This window comes from Bufo bufo, chromosome 3, assembly GCF_905171765.1.
Source record: "Bufo bufo chromosome 3, aBufBuf1.1, whole genome shotgun sequence".
NCBI lineage: Eukaryota > Metazoa > Chordata > Amphibia > Anura > Bufonidae > Bufo > Bufo bufo.
The window spans coordinates 428,401,231-428,425,590 of NC_053391.1; the positions used below are offsets into that span (position 1 = coordinate 428,401,231).

General features: G+C 43.5%; 1 long non-coding RNA gene across 1 annotated transcript; it reads right to left on the reverse strand.

The window, feature by feature from the left end:
- Nucleotides 1-4,344: 4,344 nt before the first annotated feature.
- Nucleotides 4,345-22,860, reverse strand: LOC120993453. Its single transcript, XR_005777265.1, has 5 exons — nt 22,741-22,860; nt 21,287-21,291; nt 6,118-6,123; nt 4,629-4,635; nt 4,345-4,355 (listed from the first exon to the last, which is right to left on the reverse strand). It is a non-coding gene; the product is annotated as an uncharacterized LOC120993453 (long non-coding RNA).
- Between the last annotated feature and the right edge of the window lie 1,500 nt (nt 22,861-24,360).

A 24,360-nucleotide genomic window follows, 5' to 3' on the forward strand; every position in this document is an offset into this window, starting at 1 on the left:
TCTTATAAAGGTCTTTTTATAAACAACTTGTTATAACGGTACTAAACAAATTTCACATTTTTGGAGAGCAGTTTCAGGTTTGTTGCAGGTCTGTGCAAGGTAGGGTTCCCAGCAGCAGTGTGGTATGTAACATAATGGCAAAGAAACATAGAAACATAGAAACATAGAATGTGTCGGCAGATAAGAACCATTTGGCCCATCTAGTCTGCCCAATATATCTGAATCCTATGAATAGTCCCTGGCCCTATCTTATATGAAGGATATGTAGTTGTGTAGGGTTAGTAGTAGCAGCAGCATCAGCAGCACAGTATAAAACAGGATGGACAAGTCAGAAGATGTGCAGCTGTGTAGGGGTAGTAGTAGCAATAGCATATTTTTAATTCCTACCCACACATTCCATTATGGATGACTGACAATGCAGTAGAGGAAGAGAAGGTGTAGTCAGAGCAGGTGATGCAGTAGCTGATAGAAACTTAGAAACATAGAAATATAGAATGTGTCGGCAGATAAGAACCATAGGGACAAAACCCATAAAACAGTGGAGGAATTGCATATTTTTTCCAATTCCACCTCATTTGGATTTTTTTCCTCACTTCCCACTACATTGTATGCCATATAAAATGGTGGCATTAGAAAGTACAACTTGTCCTGCAAAAAATAAGCTGACCTCATAAAACTGTGTCGTAAAAGGATATCAGCATACCCACAAGCCTCTCCATGACATCAGAGGAGGGGGGGCTAGTAGTGGAATCTTAAGAGCAGTGCTCGCCAGCGAACACACGCGGGCCGCCATCTCCAGCAAGGCAGACTCACCCGTCCGGCAACGCACAGGCAAGTGGCCACCTGTGCCCGCGCCGAGAGCCGGTCCGAAATCAAATGCAGCCACCGGGAGCAGGCAGCCCCGAGAACAGCCGCCGGGGGCCTTCATCGGGTTGCTCTCAGAACTGCCCGCTCCCGGCGACTGCACCCGACCCCAGACCGCTCCCGGTACAGGCACAGGCAAGGGCCCACCCGTGCATCGCCGGACGGGCGAGTCCACCCCACCAAAGACGGCAGCCGCACTTGCCCGCTGGCGAACACTGCGAACCGACCACCACCTCTTGAGAGCTTCTTAAGGTATGTGTCCCTGTAGCAAATAGTAATTTATTAATGATCTGGAGACTTTTATGTCCATGGCCCTATCTTATATGAAGGATGGCCTTCTGCCTATCCCATGCATGCTTAAACTCCTTCACTGTATTTGCAGCTACCACTTCTGCAGGAAGGCTATTCCATGCATCCACTACTCTCTCACTAAAGTAATACTTCCTGATATTACTTTTAAACCTTTGCCCCTCTAATTTAAAACTATGTCCTCTTGTAGCAGTTTTTCTTCTTTTAAAAATTCTCTCCTCCTTTACCTTGTTGATTCCCTTTATGTATTTAAAAGTTTCTATCATATCCCCTCTGTCTCGTCTTTCTTCCAAGCTATACATGTTAAGGTCCTTTAATCTTTCCCGGTAAGTTTTATCCTGCAATCCATGTACTAGTTTAGTAGCTCTTCTCTGAACTCTCTCCAAAGTATCAATATCCTTCTGGAGATATGGTCTCCAGTACTGAGCACAATACTCCAAATGAGGTCTCACTAGTGCTCTGTAGAGCGGCATGAGCACCTCCCTCTTTCTACTGGTAATGCCTCTCCCTATACAACCAGGGGCGTAGCTAAATGCCAATGGGCCCTGGTGCAAGAGTTCATCTTGGGCCCCCTACCCTCAATACCCCTTCCTAACACCACCAGACACCCGTGCTCCCATGCCCGCCCACCCAACGGCAGAGCTAAAATGTCACCAATACATTTTATATTCTGACCCCCATAACTTTTTATTTTTATGTGTATGGAGCTGTGTGAGGGCTCAATTTTTGAGGGCGGCCTGTACTTTTCACTGATACCATTTCGGGGTGTATATGACTTTTTGATCACTTTTTGTAAAAAAATTTGGTGGGAAGTGAAGAGACCAAAAATCGTAGAATCAGCCATTCCATTTCTTCCATCTTGCCGTTTATATGGGATAAATATTTTTATATTTTAACAATACAGGTGTTTTCGCATGTGACGAAACACTTAATGTTGATTTTTATATATATTTTTTTTTTAAGTTTTAGGGAAGGGTGAATTGCATTTTTATATATTTTTTTAAATATATATTTTTCTTTTTTTACTCTTTTTAAGAGTGAATGTAATACAGTATAGTTCTGCTGCATGCACCTACACACACACACACACATCCCCACTGTACTCATTACATATGCAGTATAGCTCTGCTGCATGCACCTTACCCACACACAGCTTCACCATACACATTACATATCTAGCTCTGCTGCCTGCACATTCTCACACAGCTCTGCTCTACACATTACACATATAGCTCTGCTGCATGTACATTTCCCACACACACAGCTCTGTTGTACACATTACACATATAGCTCTGCTGCATGCACATTTCCCACACTCACAGCTCTGCTCTACACATTACACATATAGCTCTGCTGCATGCACATTTCCCACACACACAGCTCTGTTGTACACATTACACATATAGCCCTGCTGCACACACATTCACACACAGCACCACCGTACACATTATACAGTCAGGTCCATAAATATTGGGACATCGACACAATTCTAACATTTTTGGCTCTATACACCACAATGGATTTGAAATGAAATGAACAAGATATGCTTTAACTGCAGACTGACAGCTTTAATTTGAGGGTAGTAATGGATTGTGGTGGCTCACTCGTTAGTAGTTGTGGTATGGTGCTGCAAGCTCATATGGAGGGAATCACCCAACCCTCTATTGGAAAGTAAATGTAAAAATTTAAGAATGAGCGGGCACTCATACACTTGGCAACCAAATTGAGATGTGCAGAAAATATTTATTGTTAAATCCCCATAAAAATAAAATGATAAGAATAGTAATAACAATACAATAAAATACAGTAACATATATTAAAAAGCAATCACATATACTAAATAGTCGGTATATTCGATAGATGTTCGATAAATAATCTATAAATAATCGATACCTTCGATAATAATCAATAATAATCAGTAATATAAATCACACCGAAAATCTTCAAGTAATACCCAGACTTTATATGTGCTGTTATTGCAAAGAGGAAGGTATTTCCTTTGTAACTCTATCCCACTTGAGGTACATTTCCCCTGGGAGCGTAATATGCTCATGTGACATCCACAGGAATCCGATAATGTTCAGCTTAGAGTCTCTTATGGCATTTCTTTTATACATAGAGGTAAGCTTGGAATCAATGTTCGGCTTACTGTATTTTTTTGTATTGTTATTACTATTTTTATAATTTTATTTTTATGGGGATTTAACAATAAATCTTTTCTGCACATCTCAATTTGGTTGCCAAGTGTATGAGTGCCCGCTCATTCTTTAATTTGAGGGTATTTACATCCAAATCAGGTGAACGGTGTAGGAATTACAACAGTTTGCATATGTGCCTCCCACTTGTTAAGGGACCAGCTGGCCACTGAGGAAGAGGTACAGCACCTCGAAACGCGTCTGGCGTGAGGAGTGAGCGTTGCACTGAATATCTGCAATAAGAAAATAAAGGAGAATCATCTTTGTCCGGATTCTGAGTAAGCGGTCGCCTATCAGTGACGTCATCTCAGCTTTACCCGGTCTCCTAAGTAACCAGGTCACGTGGGACGCCACGCTGAGGTCTAGCACACCACGTAGGACGCCGCTGGTGTGCGGCCGCCTAGAAATCAGTGCTGCAAAAGAGGCAGTGAAGATGGGTAAGACCCAGCTCCTGGGGAGCATCCATTATGACATTTTGAATGTACCAGGTGACTTTTGGCTGTGCCACCAACTGTTAATAGTGCCGCATATACCAATTGGACTCTAACTGTGAACGATCAGAAGTCATTGGCACTAAGTCCTCCACAGCTTTGACCATAACATCTGCACTAATCTGGCTGCGGCATACTGTTATATGTGCCATATTCCCAGTGCTATACAATCTGCGTATATGGACCATCTTGTCTATTGATTAACACGGCATATTGCCGTCATACATGCTATAGGCAGGGGCGTAGCTAAAGGCTCATGGGCCCTGGTCCAAGGGTTCAGCTTGGGCCCCCACCCTTTCCTCAGTGTTTTGTGGCTAGGGAAGCACATAGCCTTCATGCTGCCTGCGGCAAAAAATTGAGACAGTAGACCCCCCCTCCCCCCCCATGCCAAATTCTTGACCTAGCCCCTTCCCTCCAGCCAGAGCTATAACTTAACCAGCATGCACTTTCTATAATACTGGTGTCTTCTTATGCGGCACAAGGGTCTTTGGGCCCCCTCAGGCTCCTGGGCCCGGTAGCGACTGCTACCTCTGCACCCCCTATAGCTACACCCCTGGCTAAGGGATTACCCTGGGACGGGTGCATTGATATACGGGACTCATTCCTATCTGTATAGAGGTCATCCATTTATTTATAGCCTGCATTTTATGTACATTTGATTTTAGGGGATATGTTTTTAGGGTGAATAAATTGTGCATCATTGTTCTTTCAAGTGTGCCCTTTTGAGTGTGCCCCTTCTTTGCTTTTGGTATCTAATATACTAATATACCAAATTACTAAACTTCTTGCATTCTTTGTTTGTGAACTATGTAGTCTCATACTAATCATTGAGCTAGGAGTCAGATCATACATATGTGTCAATATTTGTATAATGCAAATAAATAGAATTATAATTCTTCCTGTATACTAAAAGAACAGTTTGCTTATATATATGCATATTTCTATAGGTTCATAATGGTCCGATTACTTAAGTTCGGACTCTATACATTAACATATATTCCTTTTGGCGCTTATCGATTTAATATCGAGTGTAGGATCTGATCTCCTAGCTAATCATTATATTTCTTATTGAATTCTCTGATGTTTATTGATCTTGTTCTATGATGTATGTGATATAGCATTTATCGAATGTTCCGGTTCTCACTACCACAATTTACCATACAAATACTCTATGTAATATTGTATATATAGCCCCTATACATTATATTCACATTGTACTGAATGGCGCCAGACCTCCGCTGCCAGCACCTACCATAGCATGCGGACGTTCCGATATAAATGTTCCGATCTTTACTATCGATCGGATGTTTCCGATTTTCTCGATATAAATGTTCGAACCCAGTACCTACCATACTATACCGGGAATGAGTACTCCGCATGCGGACGTTCCGGTATATCCATTGTTATCATGTGACACTATTGAGATCCCATGATCGGACCTCCGCTGCCAGCACCTACCATACTATACCGGGAATGAGTACTGCGCATGCGGACGCTCCAATGATGCTTGACGTTCTCTGAAACATCGCGAGGTTAGGTTTTTGCATATATACCAGACATGCGCATTTCACTTAGAGCAACACCACTTCTCCTTAGGTCAGGACTACTCTGAGGTATGTACACCATATTGGGGATTACACGCTTCATTGAATGTATTTAATATCATGTATGTGCTACAATGCTCTACTGCCTGGACTCCTTAATATTGAAATGCTCTATAGTTAAACAGAATTTGAGTCAATGGACACATGGCATGGAGGATGATACATGAATACATTCACTGGCTTTCTGTTTGTCCAACCCACTGTTGCCTTTATACGCACTGTTTCCTAAGGTTTTTTAAGGATCTAGACATCGTCGTTTCCCTACCTGTGTACTGTGGTCATAGTCTGGCTATATATTTTGATCATATTTTTATATCTTTTGTTTATTTTTTTAATCATTTTTTATGATAACCCCAATGCTTTTCTACATCTATAGTTATTCTTATGGTGACTATTCCATGATCAGAATATGTATCCTTACATTTGTATGCAGACAGAAATATTGTGTGTATATATATATATATATATATATATATATACTTGCCTCTATGTGGTTCTGTTTATTAATTTTGTTTATTAATACTGTTACATTTACTGTTTTGTCATATATTTATTTAGTGTTATTGTAATTAACAGGCCGTGAACAAGGTCCGGGAGGACCGAAACGTTGGCCAAATTAAACTGATAACCACTGGTGGCATTTCAAATAAAAACCTTCAACTTTATTTGCATCAATTTGAGTGCCGTGAATTAATTTATAATATAGAGCTGCTGGTCAAGACACGACGGCTAGCTGACACTGGGAGTTCAAACCTCTCAAAATGACCCCTGCTGCGACCTGTGCCTGCACCAGAAACATTTAGGCATGTGCCCCTCCCTTGTGCAGGGCCTGTCACTTCTCTGTCTGACATACTGTTAGATCAAATAAGTAAATAAAAAGGAAATGAATAGATGCCAAAAAGGGCTGTAATTTTCTCACTTCACCACACATCAGCTAATAACCCTTCCCCCCAATACACGCCAAATAAAGGCTTTAGAACATATAACGGTTTTTTTGCCACTAATACATGCAAAAAGGGCTGTAATGTTCTCACTTCACCACACATTGGCTAATAAGCCCTTTTTCTTTTTCCCCACTAATACACGCCAAAAAGAGGCTTTAGAACATATAACTGCAGCCGTGAACGGCAAATAATTTTTTTTGCCACTAATACACGCCAAAAAGGGCTGTAATTTTCTCACTTCAACACACAATGGCTAATAAGCCCATTTTCTCCCCCCACTAATACACGACAAAAAAAGGCTTTAGAACATATAACTGCCGCCGTGAACGGCAAATAATACTTTTATTTACCACTAATATATGCAAAAATGGCTGTAATTTTCTCACTTCACCACACAATGGCTAATAAGCCCTTTTTCTTTTTCCCCACTAATACAAGCCAAAAAGAGGCTTTAGAACATATAACTGCAGCCATTAACGGCAAATAATATATTTTTTTTGCCACTAATACACGCCAAAAAGGGCTTTAATTTTCTCACTTCAACACACAACGGCTAATAAGCCAATTTTTTCCCCCCACTAATACACGACAAAAAAAGACTTTAGAACATAATACTTTTTTTTTATCACTAATATATGCAAAAGGGCTGTAATTTTCTCACTTCAACACACAACGGCTAATAAGCACATTCCACCCGCTAATACACAACAAAAAAAAGGCTTTAGAGCATATATATAACTGCACCGCACAAAGGCTAATAAGACCCCAATAACAAGAAAGGTTTGCTGGAATTACAGAGGTATTGCAAACTTGAGATGAACAGCAGTATAATGGCAATTTGGATCCACAGTCAGTGCAGCAAGGTGTAATAGAATTGTTCCTATTACCCAGGCTGTCACCTCCCTGACTGTTCTGCTTTAATACTGTGGAATAATCCCTCCCTATCCTTTCCCTACACTTCTAATGCTCTTTCCCTGAACTTCTATTGAGCAACATATAAGTTTTCAAGTCTTTCCTAGCACTGTCCCTACTAACGTCTCTCCCTGCACTAAGTACACTGGAAAATGGCTGAATCTAAGATGGCTGAGGCTATTTATAGGGCTGTGATATCACAGGGTTGGCTGCTGATTGGCTGCATGCATGGCATTGTGGGTGATCCCTCGTTCCCAGAGTTCCTTGCTCCATATACTAACAGGTGCAGCAGCCATTTTAGGAAAAAATGTGATTTGTTACCACGAAGAGTGAGGAAATTCAGATTCGGTGCGAATCGAATAATTCCTGAAATTCGGATCGAGTTCAACTTCGTCAGCTTCGATTCGCTCATCTGTAGGTGCTATAAGAAACAATAAAAATAGTTTTTTTAGACTGCTTCATTAATTTCACTTATTGTTTCTAGCAGCTTCCTGGCACGAAAAGTGCGTATTTTGAAGAAAATAATTTAGGATTATGATTTTAATTTATTTATTTATTTTTACTTTTTTTAAGGTTTTCCCCAGAGATGCTACCATGACACCTTATTTAACAGTGGACTTGAAATAATTTTTCTCCTTAATCTTAGGTTCTTTGATCGGCTGTTGCACTCCTTGAGGCTGCTGTTTATTTGAATTAAAATCGCCAGCTGTAGAAATGAAATGAAAAATCTGTAAATATATGAGGGGAAAAATGTAAAGACTCTGTATGATTTAAGAAATGAGGGCCCCAACCATGAATTACACTGCTGTGCAACACAATGGAAAGAGCCTTGAAGTGCAGTACATGCTGTTTAGTGTGAAAGCTGCCGCAAGTTTGTATTACCAAACGCCGGTATCTGCTGATGTTTGTGGGCATCTCACCATCAAAATTAAATTGAAATGGAGTTCACTGCAGGTTCATGTTTCTCTGTGTGCTTCATTGGTAAGACAAAATGCACTTCATCTGTCACAACATTGCTTTCAGGGCTGAACACAGCAGTGGACCACATGTAACTCATTTTATAATATAGCTTATAAAACGTACGCTGTCTTTCATCACAGAATATAAATTGACTGTAAAGTTTTAAATTATGCTACAAAGTTAGTTTTGGGGTTAAATTACCTAGAAACTATCAAAAGTGACAGGAAGAAATGGTAAGATGCTGTTGAGACATGTTTATGGTTATATTTTTTTAAAATTTTTACAGAATACTGAAGCATTTGCATATCATTAGAAGGGTTCCAATTGAATGTGTTACGGATGAATAATATAAACCTGTAGGAGATTCATTTAATATATTGCAGTATTATTTATATACCCCTCAGCATTAATCCAACAAATTAAGCTGCCGTTCACTTGTGTAAACTAACTAGAGAAATATCTCCACCAGACACGGTCTCTCAAATATAGAGTTATAGACTCCTACACCTTCAGACATATCTAAATAAAAAAATAAAAAAAATAGGGTACTTTCACACTTGCGTTGATGGATTCCGGCAGGCAGTTCCATCTGTATGCAAATGGAAACCATTTGTAGACGGATCCGGATCAGTCTCACAAATGCATTGCAATACCGTATCCGTCTCTCCGGTGTCATCCGGAAAAACGGATCCGGTATTTATTTATTTTTTACATTTTCAAAGGTCTGCGCATGTGCAGACCGGAAGACCGGAGTATAGTATTTTTTGTCTGGCTGAATACCAGCATATATGCTGGATACAGTGACCGGATTCAGTGCCGGAGTTCAGAAATGCAGATGTGAAACCAGCCTGGACATTCACACGTCAGTATTTTTCTATATCCTGATTTTTGGTCCGTTTTTTGCGGATCCGTTGTTCCTGAAAATGTTTCCGTATGTCATCCGTATGTCATCCGTTTTTTGCGGATCCGCAAAAAAACGGAAACATGTATAAATTTCAATAAGCAAATAAAGTTGTTTGGATTTCTTTGAAAAAAAAAATAATTTAAATGTCATTTCCAGGAACGGAATCCGTATAAAACGGATGACATACGTAATGACGTCCGAATGTCTTCCGTTTTTTGCGGATCCATTGACTTTGTATTGTACCAGGATCCGAATTTTGCGGAAAAGAATAGGACATGTTTTATATTTAAACGGACATGCGGAACGGAACAACGGAAACGGACAGCACACATTGTGCTGTCCGATTTTTTCCAGAACCCATTAAAAATGAATGGGTCCAGATCTGGTCCAGATCTGTTCCGCAAAAAATGGAACAGATCAGGAAAGAAAAAACGGGCGTGTGAATGGACCCTTATTGACCAGACACGTATGAGTGAAAACATCCTATGTGTCCTTCTTGGATATATTTGCCGGAACCTTCAAACTATTGTATAGCCCGTGATGTTGATGGGCTAGAGGAAACTGTTACTAAATGATAAGATCATTAAAGGAGAAAGTAGCTAGTCCCTCATTCTATATGGGTTTCAACAGAAATCAATATATCTAGGGACTTAGCATTTTTTCTTTCAAATATGGCAACTTTATTATATGCCCTGAGACAAATACCCTTTTTATTCTTTCTTCAAATCTGTTAGAATGCACTTTAAGGTGGATGTCCATTATCAACATTACTTGTCATAATATAAAAATAAAATACCTTGTAACTTGCTTCTGTGTAGTTAGTAATCCGATCTTTTTTTCTGCATACTTCTCTCCAGATGTCAATGATTTCCTCTGAATAGATCATCAGTATCAGATTGGTGTGGTCCAACACCCGGGACACCCAAAAATCAGCTCTTTGAGAAGGCACAGGTGTTCACAGTAGTGCTGTGACCTTCTCTTAGCTTTCCCCAGGCCAAGTGATGTCATGTTCATCGGTCAGAGAAAGTGACTGATGGATGGTGCTGTGCTTAGTGAACAGGGATAAAACCGCAGTGATCACAGGAGAGTCGGTGCCTTCTCAGGCAACTGATCATTGGGGGTCCTGGGTGTCGGAACCCCACCGATCAGATACTGATGACCTATGATAGATGACCTAGGATAGATCATCAGTATATAAGTCTCAAGCTATGCATGTGATCCAAGAATATGTAAAGTTAAATATGTTCAGCAACAAAAAAAACTCTGGCATGTGTTAACATGAAATACTAAGATAATTTGTCTAATAATTATGATTAACAAGATTGACATGCTTTCTCCACATTTTATGAATCACTTTTTCTATAAAGACCTGAATTTCCACACCACTGATATTAATTACCTTCATATGGGTCTGGAGCAATCCACTGTATAAAGTGAAAGTAATTTTAAAATATTAAATGATTTAAAGTTAAATATACAGTAACTACAGTAACTAAAGCAAGACTATTAGGTAACATAACAAAAAGCCGTATAATAGGTACAGAAGGAGACATATAAATATTAGAGTTGAACGCGAATATTCATAAAGAGAATTTTTATTGCGAATATCGGCACTTCGCAATTTCGTGAATATTTAGAATATAGCACTATATATTAGTAATGATGAATATTCTTTTTTTTTTTTACACAGTGGGATCATCCCTCCCTGCTTCTAGCTTTTTAGTCCAAATGAGAAGGCTCCAATATTACTTACAGTGAGTCAGTGAGTGGAGCGCGAATATTCATAATGCGAATATTTATTGCGATGCGAATATCGGCACTTCGAGAGGAAACTGATCTCTCCCTTCTGTTAGCTTGTGGGCCAATGAGAAGGATGCAAATATACAGTTGCAAGAAAAAGTATGTGAACCCTTTGGAATGATATGGATTTCTGCACAAATTGGTCATAAAATGTGATCTGATCTTCATCTAAGTCACAACAATAGACAATCACAGTCTGCTTAAACTAATAACACACAAAGAATTAAATGTTACCATGTTTTTATTGAACACACCATGTAACCATTCACAGTGCAGGTGGAAAAAGTATGTGAACCCCTAGACTATTGACATCTCCAAGAGCTAATTTGAGTGATGTGTCAGCCAACTGGAGTCCAATCAATGAGATGAGATTGGAGGTGTTGGTTACAGCTGCCCTGCCCTATAAAAAGCACACACCAGTTCTGGGTTTGCTTTTCACAAGAAGCATTGCCTGATGTGAATGATGCCTCGCACAAAAGAGCTCTCAGAAGTCCTACAATGAAAAATTGTTGACTTGCATAAAGCTGGAAAGGGTTATAAAAGTATCTCCAAAATCCTTGCTGTTCATCAGTCCACGGTAAGACAAATTGTCTATAAATGGAAAATGTTCAGCACTGCTGCTACTCTTCCTAGGACTGGCCATCCTGTAAAGATGACTGCAAAAGCACAGCGCAGACTGCTCAATGAGGTGAAGAAGAATCCTAGAGTGTCAGCTAAAGACTTACAAAAGTCTCTGGCATATGCTAACATCCCTGTTAGCGAATCTACGATACGTAAAACACTAGACAAGAATGGGTTTCATGGGAGGATACCACAGAGGAAGTCCCTGCTGTCTAAAAAAACATTGCTGTACGGTTACAGTTTGCACAAGAGCACCTGGATGTTCCACAGCAGTACTGGCAAAATATTCTGTGGACAGATGAAACCAAAGTTGAGTTGTTTGGAAGAAACACACAACACTATGTGTGGAGAAAAAGAGGCACAGCCCACCAACCTCAAAACCTCATCCTAACTGTGAAGTATGTTAGTGGGGGCATCATGGTTTGGGGCTGCTTTGCTGCGTCAGGGCCTGGACGGATTGCTATCATCGAAGGAAAAATGAATTCCCAAGTTTATCAAGACATTTTGCAGGAGAACTTGAGGCCATCTGTCCACCAGCTGAAGCTCAACAGAAGATGGGTGTTGCAACAGGACAACGACTCAAAGCATAGAAGTAAATCAACAACAGAATGGCTTAAACAGAAGAAAATATGCCTTCTGGAGTGGCCCAGTCAGAGTCCTGACCTCAACCCGATTGAGAGGCTGTGGAATGACCTCAAGAAAGCGATTCACACCAGACATCCGAAGAATATTGCTGAACTGAAACAGTTCTGAAAAGAGAAATGGTCAATAATTACTCCTGACCGTTGTGCATGTCTGATCTGCAACTACAGGAAACGTTTGGTTGAAGTTATTGCTGCCAAAGGAGGTTCAACCAGTTATTAAATCCAAGGGTTCACATACTTTTTCCACCTGCACTGTGAATGTTTACATGGTGTGTTCAATAAAAACATGGTAACATTTAATTCTTTGTGTGTTATTAGTTTAAGCAGACTGTGATTGTCTATTGTTGTGACTTAGATGAAGATCAGATCACATTTTATGACCAATTTGTGCAGAAATGCATATAATTTCAAAGGGTTCACATACTTTTTCTTGCAACTGTAGTTGTCAGAGGTTAGCAACATCCCTAGCAACCAATGGAAAGTTGCCCACCCCTTCACTATATAATAAGATCCTTCCCAGCAGCCATTTTGTGCAGTTTCATGTTGTTGGTTGTGAGAGGAGCTTGAATGCTGTGCTGTGCTGTGCTTTTTTAAAAGCAAATAACATATCTGATATATACTGAACTGATAGTGTTAGATAGGGTAGGTTAGCATAGCAAATAGGTTCTATTGTAGGGTATAGTGTTAGTTAGCTGAAATATATAATTGTTTAGTTAGTGTGAGATAGTATAGGTTAGGGTACTTTCACACTTGCGGCAGGACGGATCCTGCTCACCATGTCGGATCCGTCCTGCGGCTATTTCGCCGTGCCCCCGGGCGCAGCACGGCGGTGCACGGCGAAAGCCGCCGGACTAAAAAACCTGACATGCAGTAATTTTAGTCCTGGCGGCCTTTCGCCGTGCACCGCCGTGCTGCGCCGGAGCTCCGCCCCGTCCCCATTATAGTCAATGGGGACGGAGCGCCGGCCCGGGGGCACGGCAAAATAGCCGCAGGACGGATCAGACATGGTGAACAGCATGTCGGATCCGTCCTGCCGCAAGTGTGAAACTAGCCTTAGGGAATAGTGTAGCTGATAGGTTCTAGTGCAGGGTGTAGTGTAAGGTATAGTTAGCTGAAAGATATCCATTTAGTTAGTGTGAGATAGTATAGGTAAGTTAGGGAATAGTTTAGCTGATAGGTTCAAGTGCAGGGTGTAGGTTAGGTATAGTATAGTGTAGGCTTTAGGTGTGTTTTAGTGTTTTCGTTTAGTGTCTGTTTCATTTCTTACTGCTAGTTTCTTACTGTTTAGTTGGTGAAGTGTCTGTGTCTTTTGTTAGTAAAAAAAAAAAAAAAAAAAGTTTATTAGTGTTAGTTTTTATTGTTAGCTTTTTACTGTTTAGTTGGTGTAGTGATTAGTGTCTGCGTCAGTGTCTGTGTCTTTTGTTAGTTAAAAAAACACCCAAAAAACTTTTTTTTTTATTAGTGTTAGTTTTTATTGTTAGTTTTTTACTGTTTAGTTGGTGTAGTGATTAGTGTCTGTGTCAGTGTCTGCATCCTTTGTTAGTTAAAACAAGAACAAAAAAAGCAAAAAAGTTTAATAGCGTTAGTTTTTAGTGTTAGTTGTTTACTGTTTAGTTGTTGCATTGATTATTGTCTGCGTCAGTGTCTGCATCTTTTGCTAGTTAAAAAAACTAAAACAAAAAAGTTTATTAGTGTTAGTTTTTATTGTTAGTTTTTTACTGTTTAGTTGGTGTAGTGATTAGTGTCTGCGTCAGTGTCTGCGTCTTTTGATTCTATTTTTATATTACATTTTTGCCCCATAGTCCCTATCCCAATAAAGTTTTTCCCAATTTCCCTTTATTTTTTATTTTTTTCTGCATATATAAAGTAATATGCGTACTTCAGGCAGCAGGGGTAGGAGAATTGCTTCCAGTGCTGGACCGCTGCCAGCATGGAGCCGCTCCTCTACCCACGGAGGGGCGGGCACAGGTGTCAGGGGCATCGGCCTCATTTGTGACTTTTTTGGGCGTGGCAGCTGCCCCATTTCCTCTCAGGATGCCAAGGAAGTAGTGGCTCTCATGGCACAAGCCAGTGACACGGAGTCCTCTGCCCCGGCTCTGAGCAGCAGCAGCACTCCGCCTCCTGCAGTACCAACCCCCATCCTCCAAGAATCTACCCTGCTCCTGTTTGAAAGCAACAGTGAGAGGGACATCTTGGGGGAGGTAATGCAGGAGGTTGAATTGCAGTTCAGTCCTCATGCTCAGGACCTTTTGGAAGGGATCGAGGAGGAGGAGGAGGGGGTAACGCCTGTCAGTACCTCACTGACATCCCTTCCAACTGGTGCGGGTGCTTACAGCCACCAAACCCCCACACCTAGTAAGACCCAGGCGTCAGCGAGAGGACAGCAGAGCCAGGTCAGGAGCTCCATGCCAGCTGTTCCCCTCAGTCCACCAATGGTTGGCCCTGGGTCTGACATATCGGGGGACGAAGAGGAGGGTGACCGAGAATGGGTGCCACCTCCCTTATCAGGCATAGGCAGCACTGATGAGCAGGAAGGTAGGCACCCAAGGCAAACGGTGCGACAGGTTGCTAGGGAGCCCAGCGTCAGGGGCTCCATTGGTAATGGCAGCAGGAGGAGGCAGCATCAGCAGCCGCCAGCTCCACCTGTTCGCACCGAGCCCAAACAGGTGCAAGTCAGAACCACCCCATCTGACAGGAGGTCGGTGCGTAAGTCGCCTGTTTGGGCTTACTTCACCCTGGCAGCAGACGATGTAACTATAGCCATCTGTCAGCTGTGCCATTCCAGGGTGAGGAGAGGGAGGTCTGTGGCTTGGCTGGGTACCACTGCACTTACCCAGTACCTGAGAGTCAACCACTGGTGGGAGTGGGAATAGATGCAGGGTGGTCGCAGCAGCGCCACCAGCAGTGTGCAGGGGACAGCAGCTCCTGCCACTGTACTGAAGCCACCCCAACCCCTTTCAATGATGCATTCCCACTCCCCTGCTCCCTCTCCTAGAGGTATTGGTACGGGCACCCAGACCTCTGCCTCTACTGCACCCTCCTCTATGTCCTCCACTGCCGTACGGTGCCAGCCGTCGGCTGCCGACGCATTTGAACGCACCATGCCCTACGCCCCCGGGGACCTAAGCGTGCATTCACTCAATAGGCTCCTGGCAAGGGCCAACCCAGATGGCGTGTCACCATTTCTTTGCCAGGTTCGGCATCCCTGCCCTACACCAGCAGGTTGTGCAGAATGTATCCCTGTCTCTGGATCATGCTGTCAGCGACAGGGTGCATCTGACAATGGATGCTTGGACCAGCAGACATGGACAGGGATGATACATCAGTTTTACAGCCCATTGGGTGTCCCTCCAAGGCTCCGGGGAGTAATCAGCGGCATATGATTTTGTGGTGCCGCAGGTAAGAGGCAGGTAAGGATGTCTGTGACAATGGCAGCAACATCCTCGCCGCCCTCCATGTTGGCAGTCTTACACACGTGCCCTGCATGGCACATGTCCTCAACATTGTGGTACAAAAGTTCTTACGCACATTCCCAGGGTTGAGTGACATTTTGCAAAGGGTACGGAGGATTGTCAGCCACTTCCGACGCTCCCCAACCGCCACCGCGTCCCTGTCCAAACTGCAGCAGGAAAACAGACTGATTGTGGACAGTGTGACGTGGTGGAACTCCACCCTCCACATGCTGGAGAGGTTGTGGGAGCAGCGACGGGTGTTGAGGGAATACCTGCTAGATCTAGGCACTCCAGGGCCATCACACCCACTCCCCTACATTACTAATGCGGAGTGGGGGCAGATACAACAGGTTGGCCCCATTTGAGCAGGCAACCAAGATGGTCAGCGGGGAGCACGTCGGCCTCAATAACGTGCTCCCCATAGTGTTCCTGCTGGACAGGAGACTAGATCGCCTGCTTCAGGCTGGGGAGAGTGCCTTGGTGGAGCAAGAAGAGTCAACACTGCTCTACCAAGACCAGGCCCAGGATGAGGAGGAATTTTTTGACCAGTTTGATGACGTCCAGGAGTCTGGTCCTGGTCAGGAGTGAGAGCCGTTGCCGGGAGCAGCAGTGACAGCAGTAGGAAGACCAAGAGGTCATGGTCCCAGGCAGCCATGAAGAGTCACAGCGGGCTGTCCTCTTCCCCATTGCTGCCCACATGCTGCGATGCCTCAGGAGGGACCCCTGGATAAGGAAAACTAAGGAGAAGGATGATTATTGGTTGGCCACCCTTTTAGACCCTCGCTACAAAGGGAAACTGGAGCAGTTCATCCCAGCCAGCAGGAGAGAGGCCCGGATGACTCAACTGCAGGCCTGTTTGATCAACCGGCTGGAGCAGGCAAACCCTCAGCCTCGTGCTCCAGTTCTCCCCGCCCATCTCACCCAGCAGGTGGCTGGCCCCAGAAGCACCAGCCGAGCAGTTGACCTTATGGGTGAGATGAAGTTGCTCTACCAGTCTGCACGACCCAGTAGCAGCAGCAGCAGCAGTCACACCAGCGGCTGGCCCGCATGGTGGCAGACTACAAGGGGTCCGTTGGTGCTTCCGACAGCATGAGCACCGACGACCCCATGGAGTACTGGGTTGCCAGGCTGGACACCTGCTGTGAGCTCGCTTAGTATGAGCTGGAGTTACTGTCTTGGCCCCCTTCCCGTGTACTGTCTGAGCAGACATTCAGGGCGGCAGGTTGTGTGGTCACCGACAAGTGGACCAGTCTGTCCACTGAATCTGTGGACAGACTGACATTTATCAAAATGAATGAGTCCTGGATCAGTGGCGGACACCTGGTTGTTCGGGTTCGACGGGTTTGGCCGAACTTCACAAAAAAGTTCAAGTTTGGGACCCGAACTTGACCCGACCTTGACCCCGAACCTGAACCCGAACTTTTGAGCACTAAAATGGCTGTAAAAATGTAATGGAAAGGGCTAGAGGGCTGCAAATACCAGCAAAATGTGGTTAAGAGCATGGCAAGTGGATAGGGAAATGACTTTAAATTACATAAAATACGTAAAAATAAAAAATAATAATTTTGATCTAGGAGGACGAAGTCCATATGGAGTAGGAGGTTGAGGAGGCGGTAAATGTGGAAGCGGCGGTGGAGGAGGTAGCCTACACTGCTTTTTGGTTTTAATATTATTTTTATTTTTTAAATTAGGGGACACCCAAAAACATTGGGAAATATAACCTGTGATAACCCCCTCCAGTCATGCTAAACACACGTTCAGACAATACACTGGCTGCAGGGCAGGCCAGCACCTCCAAGGGGTAAAGAGCAAGCTCAGGCCATGTGCCCAATTTGGAGACCCAGAAGTTGCAGGGGCTGACCCCTGTCAGTCAGTTCGTGTAGGCGTGTGCACACATACTGCTCCACCATGTCGCACGTCCCCGTGATATTCATGATCCAATTTGATATATGCTTTCTCAACTTTCGATGTTCTTTTATGCACCTACCATGGTGATCACGGGTGGTGGGGAATCAGGGTTCCAGGCCGGAGAGGAAGCCTGAGAAAAGGATACCACATGCAAGGGAGGTCAATGGATGAAATTAAATGTAATCGAGCGGAAATGTGGGACAAAGTATTGAAGCATAAGCTTCGAAGTTAAGGAGGGGGCGCGCGGCAATTACCCACTCCCGACTCGGGGAGGTAGTCATGATAAATAACAATACAGGACTCTTAAGATGCCCTGTTATTGGAATGATTAATAAAAAATGATAGGGAATGTCACTGTGGTATTTTTGATTTGTAAACGTTAGCCAGGAGAGGCCCTGCTGCCGCTTTGTTGACTCTATCTAACTTCTGCCTGATCGCACGTCCCTGTGAAGTCCACCATCCATTTGGATATCTTCTCTATCAACTTTCGATGTTCTTTTCTAGGCATACCATGTTGATCACAGTTATTGGCGAATCAGGGTTCCACGCCGGCGAGGGAGCGTGAGAAAGAGAGACCACATCCAAGGGAGATAAATGTATTAATTTTTTGGGGGGATCGAGCAGAAATATGGGAAAAGTTAATGAGGCGCAAATGTGGGACAAATTATTAAAGCGCAAATGTGGGACAATTTATTGAAGCGCAATTGTGTGACAAATTAGTAAAGCGCAATTGTGGGACAAATTGTTGAAGCGCAAATGTGGTACAACTTGTTAAAGTTTAAGCATTGAAAGAAAGGAGGTGGCGTGCATCAATTAAAGAAGAATTTCTGAAATTTTATTCCCTGTCACCTATGCAGAGCAGGGGTTTATTCACGTCCAAAATTGTAAAATGTCAACCCAATAATGTAACAGAAAAATTACAGAAATGTATTAACCTGTCTACTTGGTAGAGCAGGGGTCTATGACAGAAAAAAATTGTTTATTGTCACCCGAAAATGTAATAGAAAAATTATTGAAATTTATTAAGCTGTCAACTAGGTAGAGGAGGGGTATATTACACCCAAAAATTGGTTAATTTCACCCGAAAATGTAACTGACAAATTTATTTTTATTTTTTTACCTGTCTACTAGGTATAGCATTGGTACATCATACCCAAAAATTTGTGAATTTTACCCGAAAATGTAGTAGTAGTGAAATGACATAAAATAAAATAAACTTTGTACAAATAAAAAAATAATTTGATTTATGAGGTGGAGTTCCATATGGAGTAGGAGTTTGAGGAGGCGGTGGACGTAGTGGTGTAGGTGGAAGCGGTGGTGGAGGAGGACGAGGTAGCCAACACTAGTTTTTGGTTTTCATTTTTAATTTATTTTTTTAATTAGGGTACACTCCAAAAGAGTGTGAAATATCCAAAATACAAGAATGAGCAATTGCACTGCAGTATAACAATGGCTGGTTAAGGCTGGTATACATGTCTATTCTGCACAAGGTACGGACAAGTCCTGTGGGATCCATGCCTGGTTCATTTCAATGTACGTGAGCTTGTCCACATTGGCTGTGGACAGGCGGCTGCGCTTGTCTGTGATGACGCTCCCTGCCATGCTAAACACACGTTTAGATAATACACTGGCTGCAGGGCAGGCCAGCACCTGCAAGGCGTAAAGGGCAAGCTCAGGCCATGTGCCCAAATTGGAGACCCAGAAGTTGAAGGGGCAGACCCGTCATTCAGTACGTGTAGGCGTATGCACACATACTGCTCCACCATGTTGGTGAAATGCTGCCTCGGCTAAGACGTTCCATATCAGCTGGTGGTGCTGGTTGTTGTGGCGTGCTGACAAAGCTTTTCCACATTTCAGCCATGCTAACCCTGCCTTCTGAGGTGCTGGTGGTGCCCCAGCTGCGTTGGCGACCTCTTCCTCCTCCTCTGCTTCGCCTTGTGCTTCCACTGTGTCCCCGCTGTCAGGTGGGAATGCCACCAGTAGCGTGTCTACCAGCGTGCGCTTGTACTCGCGCATCTTCCGATCACACTCCAGTGAAGGAATTGAGGACGGTACGTTGCCCTTGCAACGGGGATCCAGTAGCGTGGCCACCCAGTAATCAGCACAAGTTAGAATGTGGGCAACTCGGCGGTCTTTGTGGAGACACTGCAGCATGTAATCGCTCATGTGTGCCAGGCTGCCCAGAGGAAGCAAAAAGCTGTCCTCTGTGGGAGGTGTATCGTCTGTGTCCTCTGTATCCCCCCAGCGACGCACTAGTGAGGGCCATGAGCTGGTCTGGGTGCCACCCTGCTGTGAACATGGTTCCTCCTCCTCCATCTCCTCATCCTCCACCTAGCATTTATACCAAAAAAATAAATAAATAAAAAATCTCTGAATCGTGGTCGTCCCTGTGCTCCAAAGAGGAACCTTTTTCTCGTGTGTTCGCACACAAATCATTCATCACGCCCTCATCCTCCACCTCGTCATCCTCCAGAACTTTGCCCTGGCTGGACAATAGTGTACCTGGCATTTGTGGGTGCAGGAACCCACTCCCGGAGCCACTTGTGAATGACTGGCCGGAAACCCTACGAAAAGATCCCTCTTCCTCCTCCTCCTCCTGTGCCACATCCTCTTCCATCATAGCCAGCAGCGTTTTTTCAAGGAGGCATAGAAGTGGCATAGTAATGCTGAGAACGGCGTTATTGGCACTGGACATCTTGGTGGAGTACTCGAAACAGCGAAACAAGGAACACAGGTCTCGCATGGAGGCCCAGTCATTGGTGGTGAAGTGGTGCTGTTCGACAGAGCGACTCACCCGTGCGTGCTGCAGCTGAAACTCCACTATCACCTGCTGCTACTCGCACAGTCTGGCCAGTATGTGCAAGGTGGAGTTCCACCTTGTGGGCATGTCGCATGTGAGGCGGTGAGTGCGAAGGCCGAAGTTCCACTGCAGCGCTGACAGGCGAGCAGAAGCAGGGTGAGAACACCGAAAGCGCGCACAGACGGCCCGCACTTTATGCAGCAGCTCTGACATATCGGGGTAATTTTTAAGGAATCTCTGCACCATCAAATTCAGCACATGCGCCAGGCAAGGGATGTGCGTCAAACCGGCTAGTCCCAGAGCTGCTACGAAATTTCGCCCATTATCGCACACCAACAGGCCGGGCTTGAGGCTCACTGGCACCAACCACTCATCGATCTGTTGTTCAAGGCCTGTCAACAGCTCCTGCGCGGTGTGGGGTTTGTCCCCCAAACAGATAAGTTTTAAAACTGCCTGCTGTTGTTTTCCCCTGGCTGTGCTGAAGTTGGTGGTGAAGGTTGTTACGCTGACAGGATGAGGAGCCGGGAGAGGATGAGGAAGCGGAGTAGGAGGAGGAAGCAACAGGAGGCAAATTGAAGCGCCCTGCAATCCTCGGTGGTGGAAGGACATGCGCCAAACTGCTATCCGCCTCAGGCCCAGCCGCCACTGTATTTACCCAGTGTGCTGTTATGGAGATATATAATGTCCCTGACCGTGCTTACTGGTCCACGTATCCGTAGTGAAGTGCACCTTGCCACAGATGGCGTTGTGCAGTGCACACCTGATTTTGTCTCACAAGTGCTGATAGTGCAAGGCCAGAAAAATTTAGCATTTTGCCCAAAAAAGGGTGTTTTATTAATAGAAGAATATAACCCCAGTATATAAAGGGTGTATCTCACACGCCCTGACCCACACTGGGCCGCAATAAAAGATCTGTGCCCAAAATGGCTGTATTTCAAATAACTGAATAGAAAGACAGTATGTAAAGGCGGTATCTCACAATGACATATGCAGCAAAGGCTGCAAAATAAACTATTTTTTCCCCAAACAGGTGTTTGTTTAATAACTGAATATGACAGCAGTATATAACCCTTGAATTTCACACATGTTGATGCAGCAAGGGCTGTAAAATTGGGTATTATGGCAAAAAAGTGTGTTTTTAAAAACCAAGAAAATAATGGCTGTATTTCTAGCCTAAAGGTACACTGACAGGCCCTATAAACATATTTAGTTATTCCTATGCAGTCATAGATCTATTAAAGTATATTCCAATGATATAAGAGTACCCCCTGTCCGCATTGTAAACCATGAAAAAATGTAAGAGCAACCCAGCACAGTGAATAATAATGAGCTGGGCGGCGCTAGGAATCGACAGTTGAGGCGCAGCTGGGCACAAAGGTATGAGAAATAACGCCCCTTGGGCATAAAGAAATGTGAAAAAAAAAAACCTTGGGCATAAAGAAATGTGATTGACAGATCAATATAAAGTTGTTTTTACATGGTTTACAATGCGGACAGGGGGTACTCTTATATCATTGGAATACACTTTAATAGATCTATGACTGCATAGGAATAACTAAATATGTTTATAGGGCCTGTCAGTGTCCCTTTAAATTGCACACTGACTAATCCAGATGTTGGATATTGCCAAAAAAAATTGTTTTTTTACTAACTGAATATGAAAGCTGTATATAACCTTTGCATTTCACACGTGCTGATGCTGCAAGGGCTGTAAAATAGTGGATTTTGCTAAAAAACTGACTAATCCAGATGTTGTAAATTGCCAAAAAAAGTGTGTTTTTTTAGTAACAGAATATGAAAGCTGTATATATTAAACTTGAATTTCACACGTGCAGATCTGTAAAATAGTGGATTTTGGCAAAAAAAAATGTGTGTTTTTAAAAACACAGAATATTGTGGCTGTATTTCTAACTAAAATTGCACACTGACTAATCCAGATGTTGTAGATTGCCAAAAAAAGTGTGTTTTTTTAGTAACAGAATATGAAAGCTGTATATAATAAACTTGAATTTCACATGTGCAGATCTGTAAAATAGTGGATTTTGGCAACAAATTGTGTGTTTTTAAAAACCCAGAAAATTATGGCTGTATTTCTAGCTTAAAGGGGTTGGCCACTTTGTTAGCACTTATTACAACTGTAAAGAAAGTAGGGAGATATTACACTTACTAATATATCTTCATAAGCAGATCTGCCTGGCTTCCTGCTATTCGCAGCCACACCCCCTTCTGTCCTGATCTCACAGCTGCCTGTCCGTCAATAGCTGCACGTGCCAAGGAGGAGCAAACTCGTCCATGCCTGAAGGAGTGTGCTGCTCCCTGGGTCCTAAAGCACCCTGCTTGTATCAAAAGTGCTTTCCTTCTGTGACTGACACTCCTGGCTGTGCAGGGCTGGAGGGGCTTAGCAGGAAGATTCAAGCAGAAATAAAGAAACTTTTGCAGGAGAAAGGGAGACTGGGGAGAAGCTGTGATGGCTGATGGAACCTTACTGTCTGTACAGTCATGGCCAAAAGTTTTGAGAATGACACAAATATTAGTTTTCACAAAGTTTGCTGCTAAACTGCTTTTAGATCTTTGTTTCAGTTGTTTCTGTGATGTAGTGAAATATAATTACATGCACTTCATACGTTTCAAAGGCTTTTATCGACAATTACATGACATTTATGCAAAGTGTCAGTGTTTGCAGTGTTGGCCCTTCTTTTTCAGGATCTCTGCAATTCGACTGGGCATGCTCTCAATCAACTTCTGGGCCAATTCCTGACTGATAGCAACCCATTCTTTCATAATCACTTCTTGGAGTTTGTCAGAATTAGTGGGTTTTTGTTTGTCCACCCGCCTCTTGAGGATTGACCACAAGTTCTCAATAGGATTAAGATCTGGGGAGTTTCCAGGCCATGGACCCAAAATGTCAACGTTTTGGTCCCCGAGCCACTTAGTTATCACTTTTGCCTTATGGCACGGTGCTCCATCGTGCTGGAAAATGCATTGTTCTTCACCAAACTGTTGTTGGATTGTTGGAAGAAGTTGCTGTTGGAGGGTGTTTTGGTACCATTCTTTATTCATGGCTGTGTTTTTGGGCAAAATTGTGAGTGAGCCCACTCCCTTGGATGAGAAGCAACCCCACACATGAATGGTCTCAGGATGCTTTACTGTTGGCATGACACAGGACTGATGGTAGCGCTCACCTTTTCTTCTCCGGACAAGCCTTTTTCCAGATGCCCCAAACAATCGGAAAGAGGCTTCATCGGAGAATATGACTTTGCCCCAGTCCTCAGCAGTCCATTCACCATACTTTCTGCAGAAGATCAATCTGTCCCTGATGTTTTTTTTGGAGAGAAGTGGCTTCTTTGCTGCCCTTCTTGACACCAGGCCATCTTCCAAAAGTCTTTGCCTCACTGTGCGTGCAGATGCGCTCACATCTGCCTGCTGCCATTCCTGAGCAAGCTCTGCACTGGTGGCACTCCGATCCCGCAGCTGAATCCTCTTTAGGAGACGATCCTGGCGCTTGCTGGGCTTTCTTGGACGCCCTGAAGCCTTCTTAACAAGAATTGAACCTCTTTCCTTGAAGTTCTTGATGATCCTATAAATTGTTGATTGAGGTGCAATCTTAGTAGCCACAATATCCTTTCCTGTGAAGCCATTTTTATGCAACGCAATGATGGCTGCACACGTTTCTTTGCAGGTCACCATGGTTAACAATGGAAGAACAATGATTTCAAGCATCACCCTCCTTTTAACATGTCAAGTCTGCCATTTTAACCCAATCAGCCTGACATAATGATCTCCAGCCTTGTGCTCGTCAACATTCTCACCTGAGTTAACAAGACGATTACTGAAATGATCTCAGTAGGTCCTTTAATGACAGCAATGAAATGCAGTGGAAAGTTTTTTTTTGGGATTAAGTTAATTTTCATGGCAAAGAAGGACTATGCAATTCATCTGATCACTCTTCATA